This window comes from Palaemon carinicauda, chromosome 8, assembly GCF_036898095.1.
Source record: "Palaemon carinicauda isolate YSFRI2023 chromosome 8, ASM3689809v2, whole genome shotgun sequence".
In the NCBI taxonomy this organism is placed as follows: Eukaryota; Metazoa; Arthropoda; class Malacostraca; order Decapoda; family Palaemonidae; genus Palaemon; species Palaemon carinicauda.
In genome coordinates this window covers 169,790,219-169,802,718 of record NC_090732.1, presented here as the reverse complement: position 1 = coordinate 169,802,718, position 12,500 = coordinate 169,790,219, and positions in this window count along the sequence as shown.

Genomic DNA, 12,500 nt, shown 5'->3' with positions numbered 1-12,500 from the left:
AAAAAAAAAAAAAAAAAAAAAAAAAAAAATCCCTCGTGTCTAAAGAGGGATTTGTCATTATCACCAGCTTTAAGTCATTTATGCGATGTAATTCCTTTAACGCTTACTTAGAGGTTAAGTCGCCGAACGAGAGAGATCGTTTCTGAAGAGCATTTTCGGTATTTGGGTCTTCTCTATAAATAGGGAGAAACTGGACGAGGGCAGGAAAAAAAAGAGAGACGTTAAACGAGAACGGAAATATATCTACGTTGCGTGACAGTCAACCTTTCTGCAAGACATGGGAGGGCAGACAAGAGAAGCTTCGCAGACAGGAGAAGCTTCGACTGAAAGGGTTCAATTAGAGCTTCGTGGTGGGGCGAATGAAGCTTTTTTTTCTTACAGGGGACCGCACAGTGCAACTGAGAGACTTAACCCTGAGGTTTAATGATGAGAATCCTTATCTTCCTTAGTAGATGCTTCAAAGACTGAAGAAGCTTCGACTGAAAGGGTTCAATTGGAGCTTCGTGGGGGGGGTGAATAAAGCTTATTTTTCACAGGACAAGCTACGCAAACAGAAGCTTTCGACAGAAAATAATCGCACAAAGCTTTACCTGAAAATAATCACACAAGCTTTCGACTGAAAATAATCACTCAAAGCTTTACCTGAAAATAATCACACAAGCTTTCGACTGAAAATAATCACACAAAGCTTTACCTGCAAATAATCACACAAACTTTCGACTGAAAATAATCACACAAAGCTTTACCTGCAAATAATCACACAAGGTGTTAACTGATAATAACAACACAAGCTTTCGACTGAAAATGATCACACAAACCTTCGTCAAATGATAATCATGATAAATTTGACCTGATCACACAAAGATTCGAAATGGAGGCTGAAATACAAAAACCTCTAAAGGAAGGGGGACCCCACCCCCTAAAAAATACCTCAGAGGGGAATAAAACAAAACTTCGCCAGAGAGGGGAGTCCACATTCTGTCGAATGAATCAATGAAGGTAGGAAGGGAGAGAGGGAGAGGGGGAGAGGGAGAGAGGGGAGAGGGAGAGAGGGGAGAGAGGGAGGAGTTAGAGCTGAGGAAAGAAGCTCCTCGTGGTTTAAACAAAGGTGAGACACCGGTTGTAATTAGGAACAATTAGCCATTTACGTATAATTGTCATAGCTTTGCTCGTGTGCGTGAGGGTGAAGTCACGAATCAGACGGAGGAGAGAGAGAGAGAGAGAGAGAGAGAGAGAGAGAGAGAGAGAGAGAGCGAGCTGTGAGATATGGTAGCAGTCTATTTCCTGGAAAAGTAATGCAAATGCATTTATAAATAGCTGACGTAATGAAATTTAATGTTGCACTGCAGTGGAATGAGAGAGAGAGAGAGAGAGAGAGAGAGAGAGAGAGAGAGAGAGAGAGAGAGAGAGTTACTATCTTGATATACCTCACTAACGAGAGGATACTTCGAATACTTCCGTCACAAATTATGTATCTGTTAGGTAGTTGACAGTGGTGGGTCGCAGTGGAGTTAGATAAAGTCACAAATTAGCTACTCATTTCCAATTCCTTTCTTTTCTTTTCCTTTTTTTTTTTTTTTGAAAATCAAAGGACGTATTCTTCACACTTAATAGTTTTATTGGTGGATATATATATATATATATATATATATATATATATATATATATATATATATATATATATATATATATATATATATATATATATATATATATACATACACACGTATATATATATATATATATATATATATATATATATATATATATATATATATATATATCATCATCATCATCTTCATCATCATCATCATCTCCTACGCCTATCGACGCAAAGGGCCTAGGTTAGATTTCGCCAGTTATATCTATCAATCCTTCTCAATTCATCCTCTCCTACTTCGCGCTGCATAGTCCTCGGCCATGTAAGCCTGGGTCTTCCAAATCTTCTAATAATAATAATAATAATAATAATAATAATAATAATAATAATAATAATAATAATAATAATAATAATAATTATAGTAATAATAATAATAATTATCATCATCATCATCATCATCATCATCATTATTATTATTATTATTATTATTATTATTATTATTATTATTATTTTAACTTTTGAAGTTTATTAGTTAGCTGAAGATTTTGATTTCGTCTCTCTATATTTGGACGACCGATTCCATGATTCCGTGATTGCAAATAACACAATGACAATGATTGATTGACTGGCTCATTCAACTAGCGTTGCGGCAACTTCAAACACAAATAAGGCTTTCCCATCCGTGTGATGTTTATCGAATTTCACGATATGGAATATCAAAATAAGTTTTTTTTTAAACTTAAACGTTTTTTTTTATTTATACAAGGTTTTGAAAAATTAAAATAAGTTTTGAGATGATTTAAATAATTTTTGAAAAATTTAAATTTTGAAAAATTAAAAACTTTTGAAAAATTTAAATAATTTTTGAAAAATTTAAATAATTTTTCAAGAATTTATATAATTTTTCAAAAATTTAAATAATTTTTGAAAAATTAAAATACGTTTATGCAAATTTTAAATAATTTTTGAAAATTTTTAATTATTTTTCAAAAATCATAATCATAAAATAAAATATTTTAAAAACATAACAACATTAAAACAGATATTTGATATATAAACTATACAAGGACTTATGTAAGCCTGTTCAACATAAAAACATTTGCTTCGGGTTTGAACTTTTGAAGTTCTACTGATTCAACTACCTGATTAGGAAGATCATTCCACAACTTGGTCACAGCTGGAATAAAACTTCTAGAGTACTGTGCAGCATTGAGCCTCATGAATGAGAAGGCCTGACTATTAGAATTAACTGCCTGCCTAGTATTACGAACAGGATGGAATTTTCCGGGAAGATCTGAATGTAAAGGATGGTCAGAGTTATGAAAAATCTTATGCCATATGCATAATGAACTAATTGAAAGACGGTGCCAGATATCATCTAGATCAGGAATAAGAAATTCAATAGACCGTAAGCTCCTGTCCAACAAATTAAATTGAAAATCAGCAGCTGAAGACCACACAGGAGAACAATACTCGAAGCAAGGTACAATGAAATAATTTAAAACACTTCTTCAAAATAGATTGATCACCAAAAATCTTGAAAGATTTTCTCAATAAGCCAATCCTTTCGTTTCTGCTAGTCATGCAGTCAGTCAGTCAATCAGTCATCCGCCAGAATATGCCTCTGTATCCTTGCGTTTCTGCCAGTCAGTCAGTCAGTTAGTCAATCATTCATCCCCCTGGATATACCTCTGTATCCTTCCGCTTCTGCCAGTCAGTCAGTATCCCATCCCACTGATTATAACTTATATCCTTGCGTTTCTGCCAGTCAGTCAGTCATCCCACTGGATATACCTCTGTATCCTTCCGCTTCTGCCGGTCAGTCAGTAACTCATCCCAGTGAATATAACTTATATCCTTGCGTTTATGCCAGTCAGTCAGTCAGTCAGTCAATCAGTCATCCCACAGAATATACCTCTGTATCCTTTAGTTTCTGTCAGTCACTCAGTCAGTCAATCAGTCATCCCACTGTACATATCTCTGTATTATTTGGTTTCTGACAGTCATCCTACACCTCCATTTTTCACAATAGACAGCCGAAGTAAATTCTAGATGAAGAGCTTTTCCAGCATACTCAAAAATAATCTTTTCCAGCATACTCAAAAATAAGCTTTTCCAGCACACTCAAAAATAAGCTTTTCCAGCATCCTCAAAAATAAGCTTTTCCAGCATACTCAAAAATAAGCTTTTCCAGCACACTCAAAAATAAGCTTTTCCAGCACACTCAAAAATACGCTTTGCCGTCATACTCAAAAATAAGCTTTTCCAGCACACTCAAAAATAAGCTTTTCCAGCATACTCAAAAATAAGCTTTTCCAGCACACTCAAAAATACGCTTTTCAAGCACACTAAAAAATAAGCTTTGCCAGCACACTCAAAAATAAGCTTTTCCAGCATACTCAAAAATAAGCTTTTCCAGCCTACTCAAAAATAAGCTTTTCCAGCATACTCAAAATTAAGCTTTTCCAGCATACTCAAAAATACGCTTTTCCAGCATACTCAAAAATAAACTTTTCCCACACACTTAAAAATAAGCTTTTCCAGCATACTCAAAAATAAGCTTTTCCAGCATACTCAAAAATAAGCTTTTCCAGCACACTCATAAATAAGCTTTTCCAGCATACTCAAAATTAAGCCTTTCCAAGATACTCAAAAATAAGCTTTTCCAGCACACTCAAAAATACGCTTTTCCAGCACACTATAAAATAAGCTTTGCCAGCACACTCAAAAATAAGCTTTTCCAGCATACTCAAAAATAAGCTTTTCCAGCATACTCAAAAATAAGCTTTTCCAGCATCCTCAAAAATAAGCTTTTCCAGCATACTCAAAAATAAGCTTTTCCAGCATACTCAAAAATAAGCTTTTCCAGCATACTCAAAACTAAGCTTTTCCAGCACACTCAATAATAAGCTTTTCCAGCATACTCAAAAATAAGCTTTTCCAGCATACTCAAAAATAAGCTTTTCCAGCATACTCAAAAATAAGCTTTTCCAGCATCCTCAAAAATAAGCTTTTCCAGCATACTCAAAAATAAGCTTTTCCAGCATCCTCAAAAATAAGCTTTTCCAGCATACTCAAAAATAAGCTTTTCTAGCATACTCAAAAATAAGCTTTTCCAGCATACTCAAAACTAAGCTTTTCCAGCATACTCAAAAACAAGCTTTTCCAGCATACTCAAAAATACGCTTTTCCAGCATCCTCAAAAATAAGCTTTTCCAGCACACTCAAAAATAAGCTTTTCCAGCATACTCAAAAATAAGCGTCTCATTCCCTTCAAGCATTTTTCGATTGTTCCCGATTTTTTTAAAGCTTTAGATTCCCAATTAAACAGTGAATAAAATGAATGTGTCCCCGTCACGATTGCCCAAAGCTTCGACTGGAAACATAACGAGGGCTCAGAATAAAACGTGCAAAAAAAAAATCGAATGAATTTCCAGTTGATATCGCTTGTTATACCCGGAAAGGGAAGAGAGAGACATTGCTGGAAACTTTCCATTTGCGAGAGCGAGTTTGAAACATGTAGTTGATATTGTAGTAGTTTATTTGTAGTTTATCTATTTCGTTATTTTCTTTCCTCGGTGGGCTGTTTTTTCCCTGTTGGAGGTATTGGGGTTATAGCATTCTGTTTGTCAATATAAGTAGTAGCTTAGCTAGTAATAATAATAATAATAATAACAACAACAACAACAACAACAACAACAACAACAACAACAACAACAACAACAACAACAACAACAATAATAATAATAATAATAATAATAATAATAACAATAATAATAAATTAGAATAATAATAATAACAAAAATAATAATAATAATAATAATAAAAATAATAATAATAATAATATTAATATTAATAATCATAATAATAATAGTAATAACAATGATAGTTATAAATAATAATAATAATAATAATAATAATAATAATAATAATAATAATAATAAAAATAATAATAATAATAACAATAATAATAAGTTACGACTTGAAATGAGATTCTTCAAGGTAAATATCTTTTTTTTATTAACCCATGTATTTACTTGAAATGAGAATCTATAATGTAAATACATCTATTTTATGGACCCTTGAACTTACAATCATTTTGTTTCAGCATGAATTATTATTTTGTAATGACTAAATTGATTAAATTAACATTTATATAGACTCTATGTAAAGAAAAAAATATATAAAATTTGGCATAAGAGATCCAGTCCAAAAAGAAAAAATATCAATGTACAGGAAATTTTCAGACGATGGGAGACTGCTGTAAGCGGCAATGGGTCACAAGGAGACAAAACAAACTTAAACAAAACGATTGATTGAGGATAACCATCACCCACGTCCGTGTGACGTCACACGCCTTACCCAGAGCCGAAAGGCAGCATAACAAAAATAGCTTATTTTCTGTCAAACATTCAGAACAGCCTCTCAGGCAAGCCGGCCCCCGTCCCCCTGCCCCCTCCCCAAACGTAATATTCCAGCTACCGATGGAATAACAAAAACAGAATAAAACCAAAAAAAAAAAAAAGGATGAAAAATGTAGGCATATGTATTTGAAGTGATCGGAGTAATGCAAGCCGTTGAGGCCCCGAAATGGAAGAGAGTAATAGAAGATTTGAATATGATGCAGAAGCGAGATAAAACAGTACACAGATATAGAAAAAGGGGGAGGGGTTTCCACAGGGGGGTCCTGTGTACCGAAGGGGGAAGGGGGGAGGTGGGAACCTGTGCAATCGAGGGTAGGGGGTGTTCATGTGTCTCTGGGCTAGGGGGACCTGGGTAATCGAGATTTTTGGGCTGCCTGGATAGGAAATAGGAGAGGATGGTGGTGCGGATAGAGGGGGATTGGAGGGGTAGGGGGGGAGGGGGAAGGGGTAGGGGGTTTAGGGATGGTGTAGGAGGGGGAGGGGGGTTAGGGAGGTTGTAGGGGGCGTGGTCAGAGCGCACGGAACATTCGAAACACGCGCGCGCGCTGGGATTATCACAGTTTATCGTGCTTAACTCTCTCTCTCTCTCTCTCTCTCTCTCTCTCTCTCTCTCTCTCTCTCTCTCTCTCTCTCTCTCTCTCACCGTGTGTGTGCCGTATTTACATGGCACTCCGAAATTCATCGCTTCCTTTTCAAATGAGTTCGTTCAATCGGGTTATCGCTGACTTTCAAAGTCAGCTCGACTTATTATGCAGGCAGATGAATATTCCCGAATCCGAAGGACACGAAATGTGACCCTTCCGGGCCCGAGTATGAAAAAAAAAGGCACGCTCCAGGATGAGTACCACTTGGATACACGGGGTTACGTGTAAACAAATAAACAAGTGAATGAATAAACAAAAAAATACAATAAACCCAAAAAATACAAGTTCGTAAAAATAGCAGAAATTGACGATCATTGCTTGTCGAGGAGGTCTGGGAGCCAATTGGATATCAGATAAACAAATAAACAAGTAAATGAAAACAACAGGAAATCAAATAAACAAGTAAATGAAAACAATTGGAAATCAAATAAACAAGTAAATAAAAACAATTGGAAATCAAATAAACAAGTAGAGGAAAACAATTGGAAATCAAATAAACAAGTAAATGAAAACAATTGGAAATCAAATAAACAAGTAATGAAAACAATTGGAAATCAAATAAACAAGAAAATTAAAACAATTGGAAATCAAATAAACGAGGGAATAAAAACAATTGGAAATCAAATAAACAAAAACACAGGTAAATGAATAAGCAAATAAAAATACAAGTCCGTAAAAATGCCAGAAATTGACGTTCATTGCTTGTCGAAATCTAGGAGCCAATTGGAAATCAAATAAAGAAGCAAACAAGCAAATGACTAAAAAAAATTCAAGTCTGTAAAATGCCAAAAATTGACGTCCACTGTTTGTCGAAATCTAGGAGCCAATTGGAAATCAAATAAACAGGTAAACAAGTAAATGAATAAGCAAATAAAAATACAAGTCCGTAAAAATAGCAGAAACTGATGTTAATTGCTTGTCGAAATCTAGGAGCCAATTGGAAATCAAATAAACAGGCAAAGAAGTAAATGAATAAGCAAATAAAAATACAAGTCCGTAAAAATAGCAGAATTTGACGTTCATTGCTTGTCAAATTCTAGGAGCCAATTGGAAATCAATTAAACAAGCAAATGAATAAAAACAATACAAGTCTGTATAAATTCAAAAAATTGACGTTCATTGCTTGTCGAAATCTAGGAGCCAATTGGAAATCAATTAAATAAGCAAATGAATAAAAACAATACAAGTCTGTATAAATTAAAAAATGGACATTCATTGCTTGTCGAAGATATCCGGGAGCCAATCGGAAATCGGGAGGTATACGCTTCAAGGGTGTACGTGTGTGTGTGTGTGTGTGTGTGTGTGTGTGTCTGTGTATTTGCGTGTGGATGATTGATCAGGTGTTGTGATGACGGGAATAAATAGCCAGTCGATATGGTGATCCCATTTTCTTGGAACGCTGGTCATGCTACAGACACAAACACAAACAAAAAGCGAGTTTGAAATATCTCACAATAATAAATCGTTTAACATAAATAAAAAGTTAAAACGAAAACTATACGCATATCAAGTTTGGAATATATTTAACGACACATACACATTCACAAATAAAAAGTTAATGTGAAAATTATACGCATATCGAGTTTTGAAAATATTTAACGACACATACACACACACAAATAAAAAGTTAATGTGAAAATTATACGCATATCGAGTTTGGAATATATTTAACGACAAACACACACACACAAATAAAAAGTTAATGTGAAAACTATACGCATATCAAGTTTTGAATATATTTAACGACAAACACACACACAAATAAAAATTAATGTGAAAATTATACGCATATCGAGTTTGGAATATATTTAACGACACACACACACTCACAAATAAAAAGTCAATGTGAAAATTATACGCATATCGAGTTTGGAATATATTTAACGACACACACACACTCACAAATAAAAAGTTAATGCAAAAATTATACGCATATCGAGTTTGGAATATATTTAACGACACATATACATTCACAAATAAAAAGTTAATGTGAAAATTATACGCATATCGAGTTTGGAATATATTTAACGACAAACACACACACAAATAAAAAGTTAATGTGAAAATTATACGCATATCGAGTTTGGAATATATTTAACGACACACACACACTCACAAATAAAAAGTTAATGTGAAAATTATACGCATATCGAGTTTGGAATATATTTAACGACAAACACACACACACAAATAAAAAGTTAATGTGAAAACTATACGCATATCAAGTTTTGAATATATTTAACGACAAACACACACACAAATAAAAATTAATGTGAAAATTATACGCATATCGAGTTTGGAATATATTTAACGACACACACACACTCAAAAATAAAAAGTTAATGTGAAAATTATACGCATATCGAGTTTGGAATATATTCAACGACACATACACATTCACAAATAAAAAGTTAATGTGAAAATTATACGCATATCAAGTAATACATTCTTGTGACTACAAACATATTCTAAAAGAATTTTTGAAATATTTCACAATAATAAAACGTTTAACACAAATAAAAAGTCCATTTGAAAATTATACGCATATCAATTTTATAATATATTGGAGGTGTGGTTACATATATATTAAAAAGAATTTTTGAAATATCTCACAATAATAAATCGTTTAACACAAATAAAAAGTGAATACGAAAAGTATACGCATATCGAGTTTGGAATATATTTTAACGACACGCACAGATAAAAAGTTAATGTGAAAAATATACGCATAAAAAATTTGGAATATATTCAAGGTTTCTTTACAAACATATTCAATAGAAATTTGAAATATTTCACAATAATAAATCGTTAACACAAAGTCAATACGAAAACTATACGCATATCGAGTTTGGAATATATTTAACGACACACAAATAAAAAGTTAATGAGAAAATTATACGCATATAAAATTTGGAATATATTCAAGGTTTCTTTACAAATATATTAAAAAAGAAATGGGAAATATTTCACAATAATAAATTGCTAACACAAATAAAAAGTTAATTTGAAAATTATACGCATATCAAGTTTGGAATATATTCAAGGTGACGCTACAACAAATTGAGTTTTATAACAATATACGCATAAAATTCGCTTAACACAAGTAGAAATGATACTACGAAAACTATACGCATATCGAGTTTGGAATATATTTAAGGTGACGCTACAAAAAATTCAGTTTATATAATGATATACGCATAAAATTAGCTTCACACAAGTAAAAATGTTAATATGAAAACTATACGCATATCGAGTTTGGAATATATTTAAGGTAATGCTACAAAGAATTAAGTTTATATAATGATATACGCAAAAAATTCGCTTCACTTAAGTAAAAATTTCTATATGAAAACTATAGCCTATGCATATAGAGTTTGGAATATATTCAAGGTGCCGCTACAACAAATTAAGTTTATATAATATACGCATAAAATTAGCTTAACACAAGTTAAAATTTTTCATAGGAAAACTATACGCATATCAAGTTTGGAATATATTTAAGGTGCCGCTACAACCAATTAAGTTTATATAATATACGCAGAGAATTTGCTTAACAGAAATAAAAACGTTAATACGAAACCTATACACATATCGACTTTGTGATATATTCAAGGCGACGCTACAAAAAATTAAGTTTACGTAATAATATACGCAAAAAAAAATTCGAAATATGAAAATTATACGCATATCGCGTTTGGAATATTATCAAGGTGACGCTACAACAAATTAAGTTTATATAATAATATACGCATAAAATTAGCTCAACACAAGTAAAAGTATTAATAAGAAAACTATAGCCTACGCATATCGAGTTTGGAATATTTTCAAGGTGACGCTATATTAACAAATCAAGTTTAGATTACAATATACGCATAAAATTCACTTAACACAAGTAGAAGTGATAATACGAAAATTATAGCCTACGCATATCGAGTTTGGAATATATTAAAGGTGCCGCTACAACAAATTAAGTTCATGTAATATACACAGAAAATTCGCTTAACACAAGTAAAAATGTTAAAACGAAAACTATACGCACATTAACCAATCAAGTCTATATTATAATATACGCATAAGAGTCGCTTAACACAAGTAAAAAAGTTAAAATGAAAACTATACGCATATCAAGTTTGGAATATATTCAAGGTGCCGCTACAACAAATTCAATATACGCATAAAATTCGCCTAACACAAGTAAAAATGTTAATACAAAAACTATACACATATCGAGTTTGTGATATATTCAAGGCAATGCTGAAACAAATAAGTTTATGTAATATACGCATAAGAGTCGCTTAACACAAGTAAAAAAAGTTAAAACGAAAACTATACGCATATCAAGTTTGGAATATCATCAAGGTGCCGCTACAACAAATTAAGTTTGTAAAATATACGCATAAAATTCGCCTAACACAAGTAAAAATGTTAATATGAAAACCATACGCATATCGAGTTTGTGATATATTCATGGCAATGCTGAAACAAATAAGTTTATGTAATATACGCAAGAAATTCGCTTAACACAAGTAAAAATGTTGATACGAAAATTATACGCATATAAAGTTTGGAATATAATCGAGGTGACGCTACAAAAAATTAAGTTTATATTATAATATACGCATAAAATTCATTCAACACAAGTAAAAATGTTAATATGAAAACCATACGCATATCGAGTTTGGAATATATTCAATGTGCCGCTACAACAAATCGATTTTCCATAATAATATAAGCATATAATTCGTTTAACACAAGTGAAAACGTTAATAAAAGAACTACAATATACTGGGTTGCTGTGGCCTGATCGGTAACGTTTCTGCCTGGCGTTTCCCAGTCGGGGGTTCGAGTTCCTCTCAGACTCGTTAGCGCCATTAGTATCTGTAACCTTACCATCCTTGTGAGCTAAGGTTGGAGGGTTTGGGGGAGCCTATAGGTCTATCTGCTGAGTCATCAGCAACCACTGCCTAGCCCTCCCTGGTCCTAGCTTGGGTGGAGAGGAAGCTTGGGCGCTGGTCATATAATATATGGTCAGTCTCTAGGGCATTGTCCTGACTGCTAGGGCAATGTCGCTGTCCCTTGCCTCTGCCATTCATGAGCGACCTTTAAACCTTTAAACCTTTATCGAGTTTGGGATATATTCAAGGCGACGATACAACAACACATCAAGTTTATAAAATGATAAACATACGCATAAAATTCCTAACATAGACAGAAATACACAAGAGGCTTGGAACTAGGCCTATAAACAGAGATATAGAATGCGTTTAGAAAAGAGGGATTTATTGCATTACAATCTATAAGAAACAAAAGTCGTGAATGCAAAAAGAATATAAAGCAAAATAACCAAACAACAGTTGTAAATAATAATTTTTTAATGAAAGTCGCTTTCGGCGCAGTCCATAGATGACAGAAGACCAGTGAAACGATACATTAGAGTAATAATTAGTATTTTAAATACACATACAGTAAATATCAACAATAAACATGACAAAGAAATGAAGAATTAAGCGAAATATCTCCAATTAATTAGGACTAAAAAATCATTAATGATAAAAAATAAATGCCACCCTCTTGCTTGAGGATACACTCAGGTACTCTATTCTATCTGATTTCTCTTCCTCTTGTTTTGTTAAAGTTTTTTATAGTTCATATAGGAAAGATTTATTTTAATGGTACTACACTTCTTAAAATAGTTTATTTTCCATTGTTTCCTTTCCTCACTGAGCTATTTTCCCTGTTGGGGCCCCTGGGATTATAGCATTCTGCTTTTCCAACTAGGGTTGTAGCCTAGCAAGTAATAATAATAATAATAATAATAATAATAATAATAAT